This window comes from Ambystoma mexicanum, chromosome 2q (assembly GCF_040938575.1).
Source record: "Ambystoma mexicanum isolate Mex_15411 chromosome 2q, UKY_AmexF1_1, whole genome shotgun sequence".
In the NCBI taxonomy this organism is placed as follows: domain Eukaryota; kingdom Metazoa; phylum Chordata; class Amphibia; order Caudata; family Ambystomatidae; genus Ambystoma; species Ambystoma mexicanum.
In genome coordinates, this window is record NC_090924.1 from 322,312,296 (window position 1) to 322,330,188 (window position 17,893).

Genomic DNA, 17,893 nt, shown 5'->3' on the forward strand with positions numbered 1-17,893 from the left:
TTGGTAGAATGGGATCGAAAAACAAAAGAAGCGTGCCACTTCTAAAAGTACAAGTCAAGAAATTGAAGGGGACTGGGCTGTTTATTCAGTCAATAGGACTCACAAGTAAAAGGCTTCAGAGGCATTAGTGTTGAATTTGGCGCAAAATGTATTGTGTTGTCGTGTAATATGCATGAACATACAATTTCAATCTTCATTAAAAAAGATGTATTAAAAAATAAAGACTTGCAAATTAAGAAAGTTTCTGTCCTGTCATGTGCCAACAATAGTGAATGCTTTAAAAATGTGCGTGTCATCCTTTAGAGCAGGAACCAATTCCATTTTCCCATTATCATTCCAATATTAGTACATGTGTTGCTGAGGCACATAGGAATGGATCTGTTAAGAAATTAAACAAACACCTGGAAAAATGTTGAAACAGGTAGAATTTGGACTTACAATAAACTGACTCACCGTCAGATGTGCCATCCCTTGACCCACTGACCCCCTTACCTTTTGTGTAATCCTTTTGCTCTCAGCAGGGTTTTCCAAAGTTCCTTACTTAAAGAGGCTTTCATATAAAAAAAAATCCTAGACCTGTTTTTTATGGCCCACATGCCTCATATCCCGTTGCTCCCGATAAACTCACATCATCTCCCACCAATACAAGCTGTAAAAAATGTCAAGTGCATAGCCAAGGAAACTAGACGTGGGTCAAAGGTTGAGCAATCCTTAAATCAGCAGCAAAAATAACATTGAAATCAGCCTCAGAATCTCTTAAAGGATGGGCCAACATTGATTGCTTGCAGGGTGCAATCGGGCAGCCTCTGGTGCTGACGCCTTAAGGCAAGCGCAAAGGGAGAGCCAACCAAACCATTGATTAGGACCTCTGGACTTTCTGCCCTTTGACATAAGGACATTTGATATGGCAAACGTTTGACCAAACACAATTTAGATGTTGGATGGTATGAAATTAAGAGGCAAACAGCAATACACCAGCATTCTTTGCTGCTGTACTTATCTGGTCCTAAATGGTTTGGTTTAATGCCAATTATATTTAAAGATAAAAAGATTCATGCTCCAGGGTGCTTGCAAATTGACACCCCCTCCCCATCACGATGGCTGGGTGAGGCACGCGTGAGAGCATCACAGCAGACGCATAGACATGAGAAACACTCTGTACCTCTGAGTGTATGTGGACCCATGGCTGGATCAAGGACAAGGCAACAACAGGAGATGGTTTAAGGTGTCAGCACCCAGGCTGGCCCATCGCGCGCTGCAAGCATCAGATGTTGGACCATCCTTTAAGAGATTCTGAGGCTAATTTCAATGTTAACTTTGCTGCTGATTTAAGGATTGCTCAACCTTCGACCCACGTCTAGTTTGCTTGGCTAAGCCCTGAAAATCTTTTACAGCTTGTATTGGTGGGAGATGATGTGAGTTTATCAAGAGCAATGGGATATGAGGCATGTGCGCCACAAAATGCAGGTCTAGGATCTTTTATATGCAAGCCACTTTGGAAAACCCTAGTGAGAGCAAAAGGATTACACAAAGGAAAGGGAGTCAGTGAATCAAGGGATAGCACATCTGACTGTGAGTCTGTTAATTGTAAGTCCAAATCCTACCCGTTTCGACATTTTTCCAGGCTTTTTGTTTCATTTCTTAACAGATCCATTCCTATGTACCTCTGTGTTTTCAACAGAGTTTTCATTGTAAGGGAGGGACATACAGTATGCCTTAAACATTCCTGGCAGGGAAGACTCTATGTAAAAGCAAGAGTAGAGTACAGCTTAATAAATAATCAGCAGGACACTCTAGACCTTCCCCAAAAAACATAACATGATTTCTCTGCATGTATGTGCGTTGAACAGCGCAAGTAGTTTGGTTAATGTCAGTGGATAAATGTTACTTTCCCACAGCGCAGAACAAAATCACTTGTACAGGCTGCTTCTGCAAAAGCATTACCGCTGTAGAAAGCAGTGAAAAGGTGAGGCAGTGTGCAGTCACCCCTGACCCTTCACTGCCCTGATCGGCCACGATCGGCCAAGGACCTCTCTATGAGAGCTGAGGGTGGAGTTTTTCTGGACCTCGGTAACTTAGGGAGACATGGCTAAAGGGATCCTCAATCAATGGCCCAGTCTTTGCTTTGTGGCCTGTCCGAATATTTCTGTTCTCCAAATTACCTGCTGCTGCCCAGGTGTCAGCTGGTGAGATGGAATGACGTCCCAGGGATGATCCTGGCAGATGATTTGCATAGGCACACCCCCTCTCCCTCTGTCTTAGCCCTGCTTACTCCACAATAGCAAGTATCTGGGGAAAATATAGTGGTCGAGTTAGGGTAGCAGTAACTAGCCAATCTGAGAAAGTAAATCTGGGGCGCTTGGCGACTTGTGGGGAACAACTGCAGAGCTCAGTGCCCAGAACGTTGTGGCACAGGGAGGAGGTCTGTGGGATTTCAGTAACGTAGAGACATGCAACCTGGTCGGGAGTGCTTCAGGTCTTCTTCCTTGCATGTTCCAAGCAACTCAACAAAGCATCAACAGGCTGAGATACCAGCCAATGAGCCCCTTTCCACTTGATTTAAAGCCTAAAATCTTTTCCATGCAAACACATAGCCCCCAAATATCATATTTTCTTTGTTTTCTCTCTCTCAGTCTCTCTCACTCCCCCTCCCTCCTACCCTCCCTCCTTCCCGCCCTCACTCTTTCTCCCCCCCACAAACCTCCCTTTCCCTCTCACTCTTCCTCTTCCTCTCCCTACCATTCATTTTAAGTTTTCATGCACTGCAGCACATTGTGACAATGGTATTCCACAATGAAACTGTTTGTTGATTTCTTTTTGATTTCTGTAACTTTCAAACTAAAAGCAGCCAAATCCGGAGTACAACGCTCCGCTCCAATTAAAGATTAAGGCCTAGAAGCAAGTAAAGCTGTAGTTCAGAGCGATGTTTGCAAATAGCACCTTAAAGCAGTTTACGCTGGAGTGCACAACAAGGGGGAAAGTGATAATACTGAGTTTGGTAAAATGGGATAAAAAAAATCAAAAGACGCGTGCCACTTCTAAATGTGCAAGCCAAGAAATTGAAGGCGACGGGGCTGTTCATTCAGTCAATAGGACTCACAAGTAAAAGGCTCCTGAGGCATTAGTGTTGAATTTGGCTCAAAATGTATTGTGTTGTCGTGTAATATGTATGAACATACAATTTCAATCTTCATTAAAAAAGATGTATTAAAAAAATAAAGCCTTGCAAATTAAGAAAGTTTCTGTCCTGTCATGTGCCAAAAATAGTGAATGCTTTACGAATGTGCGTGCCATCCTTTAGAGCAGGGGCCAATTTAATTTTCCCATTATCATTCCAATATTAGTACATGTGTTGCTGAAGCAAGCGCAAAGGGAGAGTCAATCAAACCATTGATTAGGACCTCCAGTCAAAGGTTTGCCATACCAAATGTCCTTATGTCAGAGGGCAGAAAGTCAAAACACCATTTAGATATCGGGTGGTATGAAATGAAGAGGCAAACAACAGTGAATAAGCATTCTTTGCTGCTGTATTGATCTGGTCCTAAAGGGGGTGGTTTAATGCCAATTATATTTAAAGATTCATGCTCCAGGGTGCTTGCAAAATGACACCAACCCCCTCCCCATCACAATGGCTGGGTGATGCAAGCCTGAGAACATCACAATAGACCCATAGACATGAGAACAACTCTGTACCTCGGAGTGTATGTGGGCCCATGGCTGTATCAAGGACAAGGCAGAACAGGAGGTGGCTTATGGCGCCAGTTCCAGAGGCTGTCCAATTGATCCCTGTAAGCAACAAATGTTGGACCATCCTTTAAGAGATTCTGAGGCTGATTTCAATGTTAACTTTGCTGCTGATTTTAGGATTGGTCAACCTTCGACCCAAATCTAGTTTGCTTGGATAAGCCCTGGAAATCTTTTACAGCTTGTACTGGTGGGAGATGATGTGAGTTTATCAAGAGCAACGGGATATGAGGCATGTGTGCCACAAAAAGCAGTTCTAGGATTTTTTATAAGAAAGCCGCTTTAAGAAGGGAAGTTTGGACAACCCTACTGAGAGCAAAAGTATTACACAAAAGGTAAGGGGGTCAGTGGGTCAACGGATAGCACATTTGACTGCGAGTCCGTTTATTGTAAGTCCAAATACTACCAGTTTCGACATTTCCCAGGCTTTTTGTTTAATCTCTTAACAGACCCATTCCTATGTACCTCTGTTTTCATTGTAAGCGAGGGACATACCGTATGCCTTAAACATTCCTGGGCTGCGAAGACTCTATGTAAAAGAAAGAGTAGCAGACATCTTAATAAATCATCAGCAGGACCCTCTAGACCTTCCCCAAAAAACATAAAATGATTTCTCTGCATGTATGTGAGTTGAGCAGCGCAAGTAGTTTGGTTAATGTCAGTGGATAAATGTCACTTTCACACAGCGCAGAACAGAATCACTTGTACAGGCCACTTCTGCAAAAGCATTACCAGTGTAGAAAGCAGTGAAAAGGTGAGGCAGTGTACAGTCACCCCCGACCCTTCACTGCCCTGATCGGCCACGATCGGCCAAGGACCTCTCTATGAGAGCTAAGGGTGGAATTTTTCTGGAGCTCGGTAACTTAGGGAGACATGGCTAAAGGGATCCTCAATCAACAGCCCAGCATTTGCTTTCTGGCCTGTCCGTATATGTTTGTTATTCAAATTACCTGCCGCAGCCCAGACGTCAGCTGGTGAGATGGAATGACGTACCAGGCAGGATCCTGGCAGGTGATTTGCATAGGCACATCCCCTCTCCCTCTCTCTTAGCCCTGCTTACTCCACAGTAGCAAGTATCTAGGGAAAATACAGTGGTCGAGGTGGGGTATCAGTAACTAGCCACTCTGAGAAAGTAAATCTGGGGCGCTTCGCGACTTGTGGGGAACAACTGCAGAGCTCAGTGCCCAGAACTTTGTGACACAGGGAGGAGGTCTGTGGGATATCAGTAACTTGGAGACATGCAACCTGGTTGGGAGTGCTTCAGGTCTCCTTCCTTGCATGCTCCAAGCAACTCAACAAAGCATCAACAGACTGAGATACCAGCCACAGAGCCACTTTCCACTTGATTTAAAGCCTAAACTCTTTTCCATGCAAACACATAGTCCCCAAATACCATATTTTCTTTGTTTTCTCTCTCTTTATCTCTCTCTACCTCCCTCCCTCCCTCCTGCCTTCCCTCCTGTCCTCTCTCTTTTCCCCCCGCCCCGCTCCCTCTCCCTCTCACTCTTCCTCTTCTCCCTTCCATTCATTTTAAGTTTTCATGCACTGCAGCACATTGTGACAATGGTATTTCCCAATGAAACTGTTGGAAAGTTACAGAAATCAAAAAAGAAATCAACCAACTAAAAGCAGCCAAATCCGGAGTACAATGCTCAGCTCCAATTAAAGATTAAGGCCTAGAAGCAAGTAAAGCTGTAGTTCAGAGCGATGTTTGCAAATAGCACCTTGAAGCAGTTTACGCTGGAGTGCACAACAAGGGGGAAAGAGATAATACTGAGTTTGGTAGAATGGGATCGAAAAACAAAAGAAGCGTGCCACTTCTAAAAGTACAAGTCAAGAAATTGAAGGGGACTGGGCTGTTTATTCAGTCAATAGGACTCACAAGTAAAAGGCTTCAGAGGCATTAGTGTTGAATTTGGCGCAAAATGTATTGTGTTGTCGTGTAATATGCATGAACATACAATTTCAATCTTCATTAAAAAAGATGTATTAAAAAATAAAGACTTGCAAATTAAGAAAGTTTCTGTCCTGTCATGTGCCAACAATAGTGAATGCTTTAAAAATGTGCGTGTCATCCTTTAGAGCAGGAACCAATTCCATTTTCCCATTATCATTCCAATATTAGTACATGTGTTGCTGAGGCACATAGGAATGGATCTGTTAAGAAATTAAACAAACACCTGGAAAAATGTTGAAACAGGTAGAATTTGGACTTACAATAAACTGACTCACCGTCAGATGTGCCATCCCTTGACCCACTGACCCCCTTACCTTTTGTGTAATCCTTTTGCTCTCAGCAGGGTTTTCCAAAGTTCCTTACTTAAAGAGGCTTTCATATAAAAAAAAATCCTAGACCTGTTTTTTATGGCCCACATGCCTCATATCCCGTTGCTCCCGATAAACTCACATCATCTCCCACCAATACAAGCTGTAAAAGATGTCAAGTGCATAGCCAAGGAAACTAGACGTGGGTCAAAGGTTGAGCAATCCTTAAATCAGCAGCAAAAATAACATTGAAATCAGCCTCAGAATCTCTTAAAGGATGGGCCAACATTGATTGCTTGCAGGGTGCAATCGGGCAGCCTCTGGTGCTGACGCCTTAAGGCAAGCGCAAAGGGAGAGCCAACCAAACCATTGATTAGGACCTCTGGACTTTCTGCCCTTTGACATAAGGACATTTGATATGGCAAACGTTTGACCAAACACAATTTAGATGTTGGATGGTATGAAATTAAGAGGCAAACAGCAATACACCAGCATTCTTTGCTGCTGTACTTATCTGGTCCTAAATGGTTTGGTTTAATGCCAATTATATTTAAAGATAAAAAGATTCATGCTCCAGGGTGCTTGCAAATTGACACCCCCTCCCCATCACGATGGCTGGGTGAGGCACGCGTGAGAGCATCACAGCAGACGCATAGACATGAGAAACACTCTGTACCTCTGAGTGTATGTGGACCCATGGCTGGATCAAGGACAAGGCAACAACAGGAGATGGTTTAAGGTGTCAGCACCCAGGCTGGCCCATCGCGCGCTGCAAGCATCAGATGTTGGACCATCCTTTAAGAGATTCTGAGGCTAATTTCAATGTTAACTTTGCTGCTGATTTAAGGATTGCTCAACCTTCGACCCACGTCTAGTTTGCTTGGCTAAGCCCTGAAAATCTTTTACAGCTTGTATTGGTGGGAGATGATGTGAGTTTATCAAGAGCAATGGGATATGAGGCATGTGCGCCACAAAATGCAGGTCTAGGATCTTTTATATGCAAGCCACTTTGGAAAACCCTAGTGAGAGCAAAAGGATTACACAAAGGAAAGGGAGTCAGTGAATCAAGGGATAGCACATCTGACTGTGAGTCTGTTAATTGTAAGTCCAAATCCTACCCGTTTCGACATTTTTCCAGGCTTTTTGTTTCATTTCTTAACAGATCCATTCCTATGTACCTCTGTGTTTTCAACAGAGTTTTCATTGTAAGGGAGGGACATACAGTATGCCTTAAACATTCCTGGCAGGGAAGACTCTATGTAAAAGCAAGAGTAGAGTACAGCTTAATAAATAATCAGCAGGACACTCTAGACCTTCCCCAAAAAACATAACATGATTTCTCTGCATGTATGTGCGTTGAACAGCGCAAGTAGTTTGGTTAATGTCAGTGGATAAATGTTACTTTCCCACAGCGCAGAACAAAATCACTTGTACAGGCTGCTTCTGCAAAAGCATTACCGCTGTAGAAAGCAGTGAAAAGGTGAGGCAGTGTGCAGTCACCCCTGACCCTTCACTGCCCTGATCGGCCACGATCGGCCAAGGACCTCTCTATGAGAGCTGAGGGTGGAGTTTTTCTGGACCTCGGTAACTTAGGGAGACATGGCTAAAGGGATCCTCAATCAATGGCCCAGTCTTTGCTTTGTGGCCTGTCCGAATATTTCTGTTCTCCAAATTACCTGCTGCTGCCCAGGTGTCAGCTGGTGAGATGGAATGACGTCCCAGGGATGATCCTGGCAGATGATTTGCATAGGCACACCCCCTCTCCCTCTGTCTTAGCCCTGCTTACTCCACAATAGCAAGTATCTGGGGAAAATATAGTGGTCGAGTTAGGGTAGCAGTAACTAGCCAATCTGAGAAAGTAAATCTGGGGCGCTTGGCGACTTGTGGGGAACAACTGCAGAGCTCAGTGCCCAGAACGTTGTGGCACAGGGAGGAGGTCTGTGGGATTTCAGTAACGTAGAGACATGCAACCTGGTCGGGAGTGCTTCAGGTCTTCTTCCTTGCATGTTCCAAGCAACTCAACAAAGCATCAACAGGCTGAGATACCAGCCAATGAGCCCCTTTCCACTTGATTTAAAGCCTAAAATCTTTTCCATGCAAACACATAGCCCCCAAATATCATATTTTCTTTGTTTTCTCTCTCTCAGTCTCTCTCACTCCCCCTCCCTCCTACCCTCCCTCCTTCCCGCCCTCACTCTTTCTCCCCCCCACAAACCTCCCTTTCCCTCTCACTCTTCCTCTTCCTCTCCCTACCATTCATTTTAAGTTTTCATGCACTGCAGCACATTGTGACAATGGTATTCCACAATGAAACTGTTTGTTGATTTCTTTTTGATTTCTGTAACTTTCAAACTAAAAGCAGCCAAATCCGGAGTACAACGCTCCGCTCCAATTAAAGATTAAGGCCTAGAAGCAAGTAAAGCTGTAGTTCAGAGCGATGTTTGCAAATAGCACCTTAAAGCAGTTTACGCTGGAGTGCACAACAAGGGGGAAAGTGATAATACTGAGTTTGGTAAAATGGGATAAAAAAAATCAAAAGACGCGTGCCACTTCTAAATGTGCAAGCCAAGAAATTGAAGGCGACGGGGCTGTTCATTCAGTCAATAGGACTCACAAGTAAAAGGCTCCTGAGGCATTAGTGTTGAATTTGGCTCAAAATGTATTGTGTTGTCGTGTAATATGTATGAACATACAATTTCAATCTTCATTAAAAAAAGATGTATTAAAAAAATAAAGCCTTGCAAATTAAGAAAGTTTCTGTCCTGTCATGTGCCAAAAATAGTGAATGCTTTACGAATGTGCGTGCCATCCTTTAGAGCAGGGGCCAATTTAATTTTCCCATCATCATTCCAATATTAGTACATGTGTTGCTGAAGCAAGCGCAAAGGGAGAGTCAATCAAACCATTGATTAGGACCTCCAGTCAAAGGTTTGCCATACCAAATGTCCTTATGTCAGAGGGCAGAAAGTCAAAACACCATTTAGATATCGGGTGGTATGAAATGAAGAGGCAAACAACAGTGAATAAGCATTCTTTGCTGCTGTATTGATCTGGTCCTAAAGGGGTTGGTTTAATGGCAATTATATTTAAAGATTCATGCTCCAGGGTGCTTGCAAAATGACACCAACCCCCTCCCCATCACAATGGCTGGGTGATGCAAGCCTGAGAACATCACAATAGACCCATAGACATGAGAACAACTCTGTACCTCTGAGTGTATGTGGGCCCATGGCTGTATCAAGGACAAGGCAGAACAGGAGGTGGCTTATGGCGCCAGTTCCAGAGGCTGTCCAATTGATCCCTGTAAGCAACAAATGTTGGACCATCCTTTAAGAGATTCTGAGGCTGATTTCAATGTTAACTTTGCTGCTGATTTTAGGATTGGTCAACCTTCGACCCAAATCTAGTTTGCTTGGATAAGCCCTGGAAATCTTTTACAGCTTGTACTGGTGGGAGATGATGTGAGTTTATCAAGAGCAACGGGATATGAGGCATGTGTGCCACAAAAAGCAGTTCTAGGATTTTTTATAAGAAAGCCGCTTTAAGAAGGGAAGTTTGGACAACCCTACTGAGAGCAAAAGTATTACACAAAAGGTAAGGGGGTCAGTGGGTCAACGGATAGCACATTTGACTGCGAGTCCGTTTATTGTAAGTCCAAATACTACCAGTTTCGACATTTCCCAGGCTTTTTGTTTAATCTCTTAACAGACCCATTCCTATGTACCTCTGTTTTCATTGTAAGCGAGGGACATACCGTATGCCTTAAACATTCCTGGGCTGCGAAGACTCTATGTAAAAGAAACAGTAGCAGACATCTTAATAAATCATCAGCAGGACCCTCTAGACCTTCCCCAAAAAACATAAAATGATTTCTCTGCATGTATGTGAGTTGAGCAGCGCAAGTAGTTTGGTTAATGTCAGTGGATAAATGTCACTTTCACACAGAGCAGAACAGAATCACTTGTACAGGCCACTTCTGCAAAAGCATTACCAGTGTAGAAAGCAGTGAAAAGGTGAGGCAGTGTACAGTCACCCCCGACCCTTCACTGCCCTGATCGGCCACGATCGGCCAAGGACCTCTCTATGAGAGCTAAGGGTGGAATTTTTCTGGAGCTCGGTAACTTAGGGAGACATGGCTAAAGGGATCCTCAATCAACAGCCCAGCATTTGCTTTGTGGCCTGTCCGTATATGTCTGTTCTCCAAATTACCTGCCGCAGCCCAGACGTCAGCTGGTGAGATGGAATGACGTACCAGGCAGGATCCTGGCAGGTGATTTGCATAGGCACATCCCCTCTCCCTCTCTCTTAGCCCTGCTTACTCCACAGTAGCAAGTATCTAGCGAAAATACAGTGGTCGAGGTGGGGTATCAGTAACTAGCCACTCTGAGAAAGTAAATCTGGGGCGCTTTGCGACTTGTGGGGAACAACTGCAGAGCTCAGTGCCCAGAACTTTGTGGCACAGGGAGGAGGTCTGTGGGATATCAGTAACTTGGAGACATGCAACCTGGTTGGGAGTGCTTCAGGTCTCCTTCCTTGCATGCTCCAAGCAACTCAACAAAGCATCAACAGACTGAGATACCAGCCACAGAGCCACTTTCCACTTGATTTAAAGCCTAAACTCTTTTCCATGCAAACACATAGTCCCCAAATACCATATTTTCTTTGTTTTCTCTCTCTTTATCTCTCTCTACCTCCCTCCCTCCCTCCTGCCTTCCCTCCTGTCCTCTCTCTTTTCCCCCCGCCCCGCTCCCTCTCCCTCTCACTCTTCCTCTTCTCCCTTCCATTCATTTTAAGTTTTCATGCACTGCAGCACATTGTGACAATGGTATTTCACAATGAAACTGTTGGAAAGTTACAGAAATCAAAAAAGAAATCAACCAACTAAAAGCAGCCAAATCCGGAGTACAATGCTCAGCTCCAATTAAAGATTAAGGCCTAGAAGCAAGTAAAGCTGTAGTTCAGAGCGATGTTTGCAAATAGCACCTTGAAGCAGTTTACGCTGGAGTGCACAACAAGGGGGAAAGAGATAATACTGAGTTTGGTAGAATGGGATCGAAAAACAAAAGAAGCGTGCCACTTCTAAAAGTACAAGTCAAGAAATTGAAGGGGACTGGGCTGTTTATTCAGTCAATAGGACTCACAAGTAAAAGGCTTCAGAGGCATTAGTGTTGAATTTGGCGCAAAATGTATTGTGTTGTCGTGTAATATGCATGAACATACAATTTCAATCTTCATTAAAAAAGATGTATTAAAAAATAAAGACTTGCAAATTAAGAAAGTTTCTGTCCTGTCATGTGCCAACAATAGTGAATGCTTTAAAAATGTGCGTGTCATCCTTTAGAGCAGGAACCAATTCCATTTTCCCATTATCATTCCAATATTAGTACATGTGTTGCTGAGGCACATAGGAATGGATCTGTTAAGAAATTAAACAAACACCTGGAAAAATGTTGAAACAGGTAGAATTTGGACTTACAATAAACTGACTCACCGTCAGATGTGCCATCCCTTGACCCACTGACCCCCTTACCTTTTGTGTAATCCTTTTGCTCTCAGCAGGGTTTTCCAAAGTTCCTTACTTAAAGAGGCTTTCATATAAAAAAAAATCCTAGACCTGTTTTTTATGGCCCACATGCCTCATATCCCGTTGCTCCCGATAAACTCACATCATCTCCCACCAATACAAGCTGTAAAAGATGTCAAGTGCATAGCCAAGGAAACTAGACGTGGGTCAAAGGTTGAGCAATCCTTAAATCAGCAGCAAAAATAACATTGAAATCAGCCTCAGAATCTCTTAAAGGATGGGCCAACATTGATTGCTTGCAGGGTGCAATCGGGCAGCCTCTGGTGCTGACGCCTTAAGGCAAGCGCAAAGGGAGAGCCAACCAAACCATTGATTAGGACCTCTGGACTTTCTGCCCTTTGACATAAGGACATTTGATATGGCAAACGTTTGACCAAACACAATTTAGATGTTGGATGGTATGAAATTAAGAGGCAAACAGCAATACACCAGCATTCTTTGCTGCTGTACTTATCTGGTCCTAAATGGTTTGGTTTAATGCCAATTATATTTAAAGATAAAAAGATTCATGCTCCAGGGTGCTTGCAAATTGACACCCCCTCCCCATCACGATGGCTGGGTGAGGCACGCGTGAGAGCATCACAGCAGACGCATAGACATGAGAAACACTCTGTACCTCTGAGTGTATGTGGACCCATGGCTGGATCAAGGACAAGGCAACAACAGGAGATGGTTTAAGGTGTCAGCACCCAGGCTGGCCCATCGCGCGCTGCAAGCATCAGATGTTGGACCATCCTTTAAGAGATTCTGAGGCTAATTTCAATGTTAACTTTGCTGCTGATTTAAGGATTGCTCAACCTTCGACCCACGTCTAGTTTGCTTGGCTAAGCCCTGAAAATCTTTTACAGCTTGTATTGGTGGGAGATGATGTGAGTTTATCAAGAGCAATGGGATATGAGGCATGTGCGCCACAAAATGCAGGTCTAGGATCTTTTATATGCAAGCCACTTTGGAAAACCCTAGTGAGAGCAAAAGGATTACACAAAGGAAAGGGAGTCAGTGAATCAAGGGATAGCACATCTGACTGTGAGTCTGTTAATTGTAAGTCCAAATCCTACCCGTTTCGACATTTTTCCAGGCTTTTTGTTTCATTTCTTAACAGATCCATTCCTATGTACCTCTGTGTTTTCAACAGAGTTTTCATTGTAAGGGAGGGACATACAGTATGCCTTAAACATTCCTGGCAGGGAAGACTCTATGTAAAAGCAAGAGTAGAGTACAGCTTAATAAATAATCAGCAGGACACTCTAGACCTTCCCCAAAAAACATAACATGATTTCTCTGCATGTATGTGCGTTGAACAGCGCAAGTAGTTTGGTTAATGTCAGTGGATAAATGTTACTTTCCCACAGCGCAGAACAAAATCACTTGTACAGGCTGCTTCTGCAAAAGCATTACCGCTGTAGAAAGCAGTGAAAAGGTGAGGCAGTGTGCAGTCACCCCTGACCCTTCACTGCCCTGATCGGCCACGATCGGCCAAGGACCTCTCTATGAGAGCTGAGGGTGGAGTTTTTCTGGACCTCGGTAACTTAGGGAGACATGGCTAAAGGGATCCTCAATCAATGGCCCAGTCTTTGCTTTGTGGCCTGTCCGAATATTTCTGTTCTCCAAATTACCTGCTGCTGCCCAGGTGTCAGCTGGTGAGATGGAATGACGTCCCAGGGATGATCCTGGCAGATGATTTGCATAGGCACACCCCCTCTCCCTCTGTCTTAGCCCTGCTTACTCCACAATAGCAAGTATCTGGGGAAAATATAGTGGTCGAGTTAGGGTAGCAGTAACTAGCCAATCTGAGAAAGTAAATCTGGGGCGCTTGGCGACTTGTGGGGAACAACTGCAGAGCTCAGTGCCCAGAACGTTGTGGCACAGGGAGGAGGTCTGTGGGATTTCAGTAACGTAGAGACATGCAACCTGGTCGGGAGTGCTTCAGGTCTTCTTCCTTGCATGTTCCAAGCAACTCAACAAAGCATCAACAGGCTGAGATACCAGCCAATGAGCCCCTTTCCACTTGATTTAAAGCCTAAAATCTTTTCCATGCAAACACATAGCCCCCAAATATCATATTTTCTTTGTTTTCTCTCTCTCAGTCTCTCTCACTCCCCCTCCCTCCTACCCTCCCTCCTTCCCGCCCTCACTCTTTCTCCCCCCCACAAACCTCCCTTTCCCTCTCACTCTTCCTCTTCCTCTCCCTACCATTCATTTTAAGTTTTCATGCACTGCAGCACATTGTGACAATGGTATTCCACAATGAAACTGTTTGTTGATTTCTTTTTGATTTCTGTAACTTTCAAACTAAAAGCAGCCAAATCCGGAGTACAACGCTCCGCTCCAATTAAAGATTAAGGCCTAGAAGCAAGTAAAGCTGTAGTTCAGAGCGATGTTTGCAAATAGCACCTTAAAGCAGTTTACGCTGGAGTGCACAACAAGGGGGAAAGTGATAATACTGAGTTTGGTAAAATGGGATAAAAAAAATCAAAAGACGCGTGCCACTTCTAAATGTGCAAGCCAAGAAATTGAAGGCGACGGGGCTGTTCATTCAGTCAATAGGACTCACAAGTAAAAGGCTCCTGAGGCATTAGTGTTGAATTTGGCTCAAAATGTATTGTGTTGTCGTGTAATATGTATGAACATACAATTTCAATCTTCATTAAAAAAAGATGTATTAAAAAAATAAAGCCTTGCAAATTAAGAAAGTTTCTGTCCTGTCATGTGCCAAAAATAGTGAATGCTTTACGAATGTGCGTGCCATCCTTTAGAGCAGGGGCCAATTTAATTTTCCCATCATCATTCCAATATTAGTACATGTGTTGCTGAAGCAAGCGCAAAGGGAGAGTCAATCAAACCATTGATTAGGACCTCCAGTCAAAGGTTTGCCATACCAAATGTCCTTATGTCAGAGGGCAGAAAGTCAAAACACCATTTAGATATCGGGTGGTATGAAATGAAGAGGCAAACAACAGTGAATAAGCATTCTTTGCTGCTGTATTGATCTGGTCCTAAAGGGGTTGGTTTAATGGCAATTATATTTAAAGATTCATGCTCCAGGGTGCTTGCAAAATGACACCAACCCCCTCCCCATCACAATGGCTGGGTGATGCAAGCCTGAGAACATCACAATAGACCCATAGACATGAGAACAACTCTGTACCTCTGAGTGTATGTGGGCCCATGGCTGTATCAAGGACAAGGCAGAACAGGAGGTGGCTTATGGCGCCAGTTCCAGAGGCTGTCCAATTGATCCCTGTAAGCAACAAATGTTGGACCATCCTTTAAGAGATTCTGAGGCTGATTTCAATGTTAACTTTGCTGCTGATTTTAGGATTGGTCAACCTTCGACCCAAATCTAGTTTGCTTGGATAAGCCCTGGAAATCTTTTACAGCTTGTACTGGTGGGAGATGATGTGAGTTTATCAAGAGCAACGGGATATGAGGCATGTGTGCCACAAAAAGCAGTTCTAGGATTTTTTATAAGAAAGCCGCTTTAAGAAGGGAAGTTTGGACAACCCTACTGAGAGCAAAAGTATTACACAAAAGGTAAGGGGGTCAGTGGGTCAACGGATAGCACATTTGACTGCGAGTCCGTTTATTGTAAGTCCAAATACTACCAGTTTCGACATTTCCCAGGCTTTTTGTTTAATCTCTTAACAGACCCATTCCTATGTACCTCTGTTTTCATTGTAAGCGAGGGACATACCGTATGCCTTAAACATTCCTGGGCTGCGAAGACTCTATGTAAAAGAAACAGTAGCAGACATCTTAATAAATCATCAGCAGGACCCTCTAGACCTTCCCCAAAAAACATAAAATGATTTCTCTGCATGTATGTGAGTTGAGCAGCGCAAGTAGTTTGGTTAATGTCAGTGGATAAATGTCACTTTCACACAGAGCAGAACAGAATCACTTGTACAGGCCACTTCTGCAAAAGCATTACCAGTGTAGAAAGCAGTGAAAAGGTGAGGCAGTGTACAGTCACCCCCGACCCTTCACTGCCCTGATCGGCCACGATCGGCCAAGGACCTCTCTATGAGAGCTAAGGGTGGAATTTTTCTGGAGCTCGGTAACTTAGGGAGACATGGCTAAAGGGATCCTCAATCAACAGCCCAGCATTTGCTTTGTGGCCTGTCCGTATATGTCTGTTCTCCAAATTACCTGCCGCAGCCCAGACGTCAGCTGGTGAGATGGAATGACGTACCAGGCAGGATCCTGGCAGGTGATTTGCATAGGCACATCCCCTCTCCCTCTCTCTTAGCCCTGCTTACTCCACAGTAGCAAGTATCTAGCGAAAATACAGTGGTCGAGGTGGGGTATCAGTAACTAGCCACTCTGAGAAAGTAAATCTGGGGCGCTTTGCGACTTGTGGGGAACAACTGCAGAGCTCAGTGCCCAGAACTTTGTGGCACAGGGAGGAGGTCTGTGGGATATCAGTAACTTGGAGACATGCAACCTGGTTGGGAGTGCTTCAGGTCTCCTTCCTTGCATGCTCCAAGCAACTCAACAAAGCATCAACAGACTGAGATACCAGCCACAGAGCCACTTTCCACTTGATTTAAAGCCTAAACTCTTTTCCATGCAAACACATAGTCCCCAAATACCATATTTTCTTTGTTTTCTCTCTCTTTATCTCTCTCTACCTCCCTCCCTCCCTCCTGCCTTCCCTCCTGTCCTCTCTCTTTTCCCCCCGCCCCGCTCCCTCTCCCTCTCACTCTTCCTCTTCTCCCTTCCATTCATTTTAAGTTTTCATGCACTGCAGCACATTGTGACAATGGTATTTCACAATGAAACTGTTGGAAAGTTACAGAAATCAAAAAAGAAATCAACCAACTAAAAGCAGCCAAATCCGGAGTACAATGCTCAGCTCCAATTAAAGATTAAGGCCTAGAAGCAAGTAAAGCTGTAGTTCAGAGCGATGTTTGCAAATAGCACCTTGAAGCAGTTTACGCTGGAGTGCACAACAAGGGGGAAAGAGATAATACTGAGTTTGGTAGAATGGGATCGAAAAACAAAAGAAGCGTGCCACTTCTAAAAGTACAAGTCAAGAAATTGAAGGGGACTGGGCTGTTTATTCAGTCAATAGGACTCACAAGTAAAAGGCTTCAGAGGCATTAGTGTTGAATTTGGCGCAAAATGTATTGTGTTGTCGTGTAATATGCATGAACATACAATTTCAATCTTCATTAAAAAAGATGTATTAAAAAATAAAGACTTGCAAATTAAGAAAGTTTCTGTCCTGTCATGTGCCAACAATAGTGAATGCTTTAAAAATGTGCGTGTCATCCTTTAGAGCAGGAACCAATTCCATTTTCCCATTATCATTCCAATATTAGTACATGTGTTGCTGAGGCACATAGGAATGGATCTGTTAAGAAATTAAACAAACACCTGGAAAAATGTTGAAACAGGTAGAATTTGGACTTACAATAAACTGACTCACCGTCAGATGTGCCATCCCTTGACCCACTGACCCCCTTACCTTTTGTGTAATCCTTTTGCTCTCAGCAGGGTTTTCCAAAGTTCCTTACTTAAAGAGGCTTTCATATAAAAAAAAATCCTAGACCTGTTTTTTATGGCCCACATGCCTCATATCCCGTTGCTCCCGATAAACTCACATCATCTCCCACCAATACAAGCTGTAAAAGATGTCAAGTGCATAGCCAAGGAAACTAGACGTGGGTCAAAGGTTGAGCAATCCTTAAATCAGCAGCAAAAATAACATTGAAATCAGCCTCAGAATCTCTTAAAGGATGGGCCAACATTGATTGCTTGCAGGGTGCAATCGGGCAGCCTCTGGTGCTGACGCCTTAAGGCAAGCGCAAAGGGAGAGCCAACCAAACCATTGATTAGGACCTCTGGACTTTCTGCCCTTTGACATAAGGACATTTGATATGGCAAACGTTTGACCAAACACAATTTAGATGTTGGATGGTATGAAATTAAGAGGCAAACAGCAATACACCAGCATTCTTTGCTGCTGTACTTATCTGGTCCTAAATGGTTTGGTTTAATGCCAATTATATTTAAAGATAAAAAGATTCATGCTCCAGGGTGCTTGCAAATTGACACCCCCTCCCCATCACGATGGCTGGGTGAGGCACGCGTGAGAGCATCACAGCAGACGCATAGACATGAGAAACACTCTGTACCTCTGAGTGTATGTGGACCCATGGCTGGATCAAGGACAAGGCAACAACAGGAGATGGTTTAAGGTGTCAGCACCCAGGCTGGCCCATCGCGCGCTGCAAGCATCAGATGTTGGACCATCCTTTAAGAGATTCTGAGGCTAATTTCAATGTTAACTTTGCT

The 17,893-nt window shown here is 43.9% G+C and overlaps 3 non-coding genes across 3 annotated transcripts; all 3 read right to left on the minus strand.

Annotated features, from left to right (window-relative positions):
- Positions 1-3,259: 3,259 nt before the first annotated feature.
- LOC138570523 (U6 spliceosomal RNA) lies at positions 3,260-3,366 on the minus strand. The gene has a single exon (XR_011303564.1). It is a non-coding gene; the product is annotated as a U6 spliceosomal RNA (small nuclear RNA).
- Positions 3,367-8,783: 5,417 nt separating this feature from the next.
- On the minus strand, positions 8,784-8,890 carry LOC138570823 (U6 spliceosomal RNA). Its single transcript, XR_011303847.1, has one exon. It is a non-coding gene; the product is annotated as a U6 spliceosomal RNA (small nuclear RNA).
- A 5,417-nt stretch (positions 8,891-14,307) lies between these two features.
- Positions 14,308-14,414, minus strand: LOC138570824 (U6 spliceosomal RNA). The gene has a single exon (XR_011303848.1). It is a non-coding gene; the product is annotated as a U6 spliceosomal RNA (small nuclear RNA).
- Between the last annotated feature and the right edge of the window lie 3,479 nt (positions 14,415-17,893).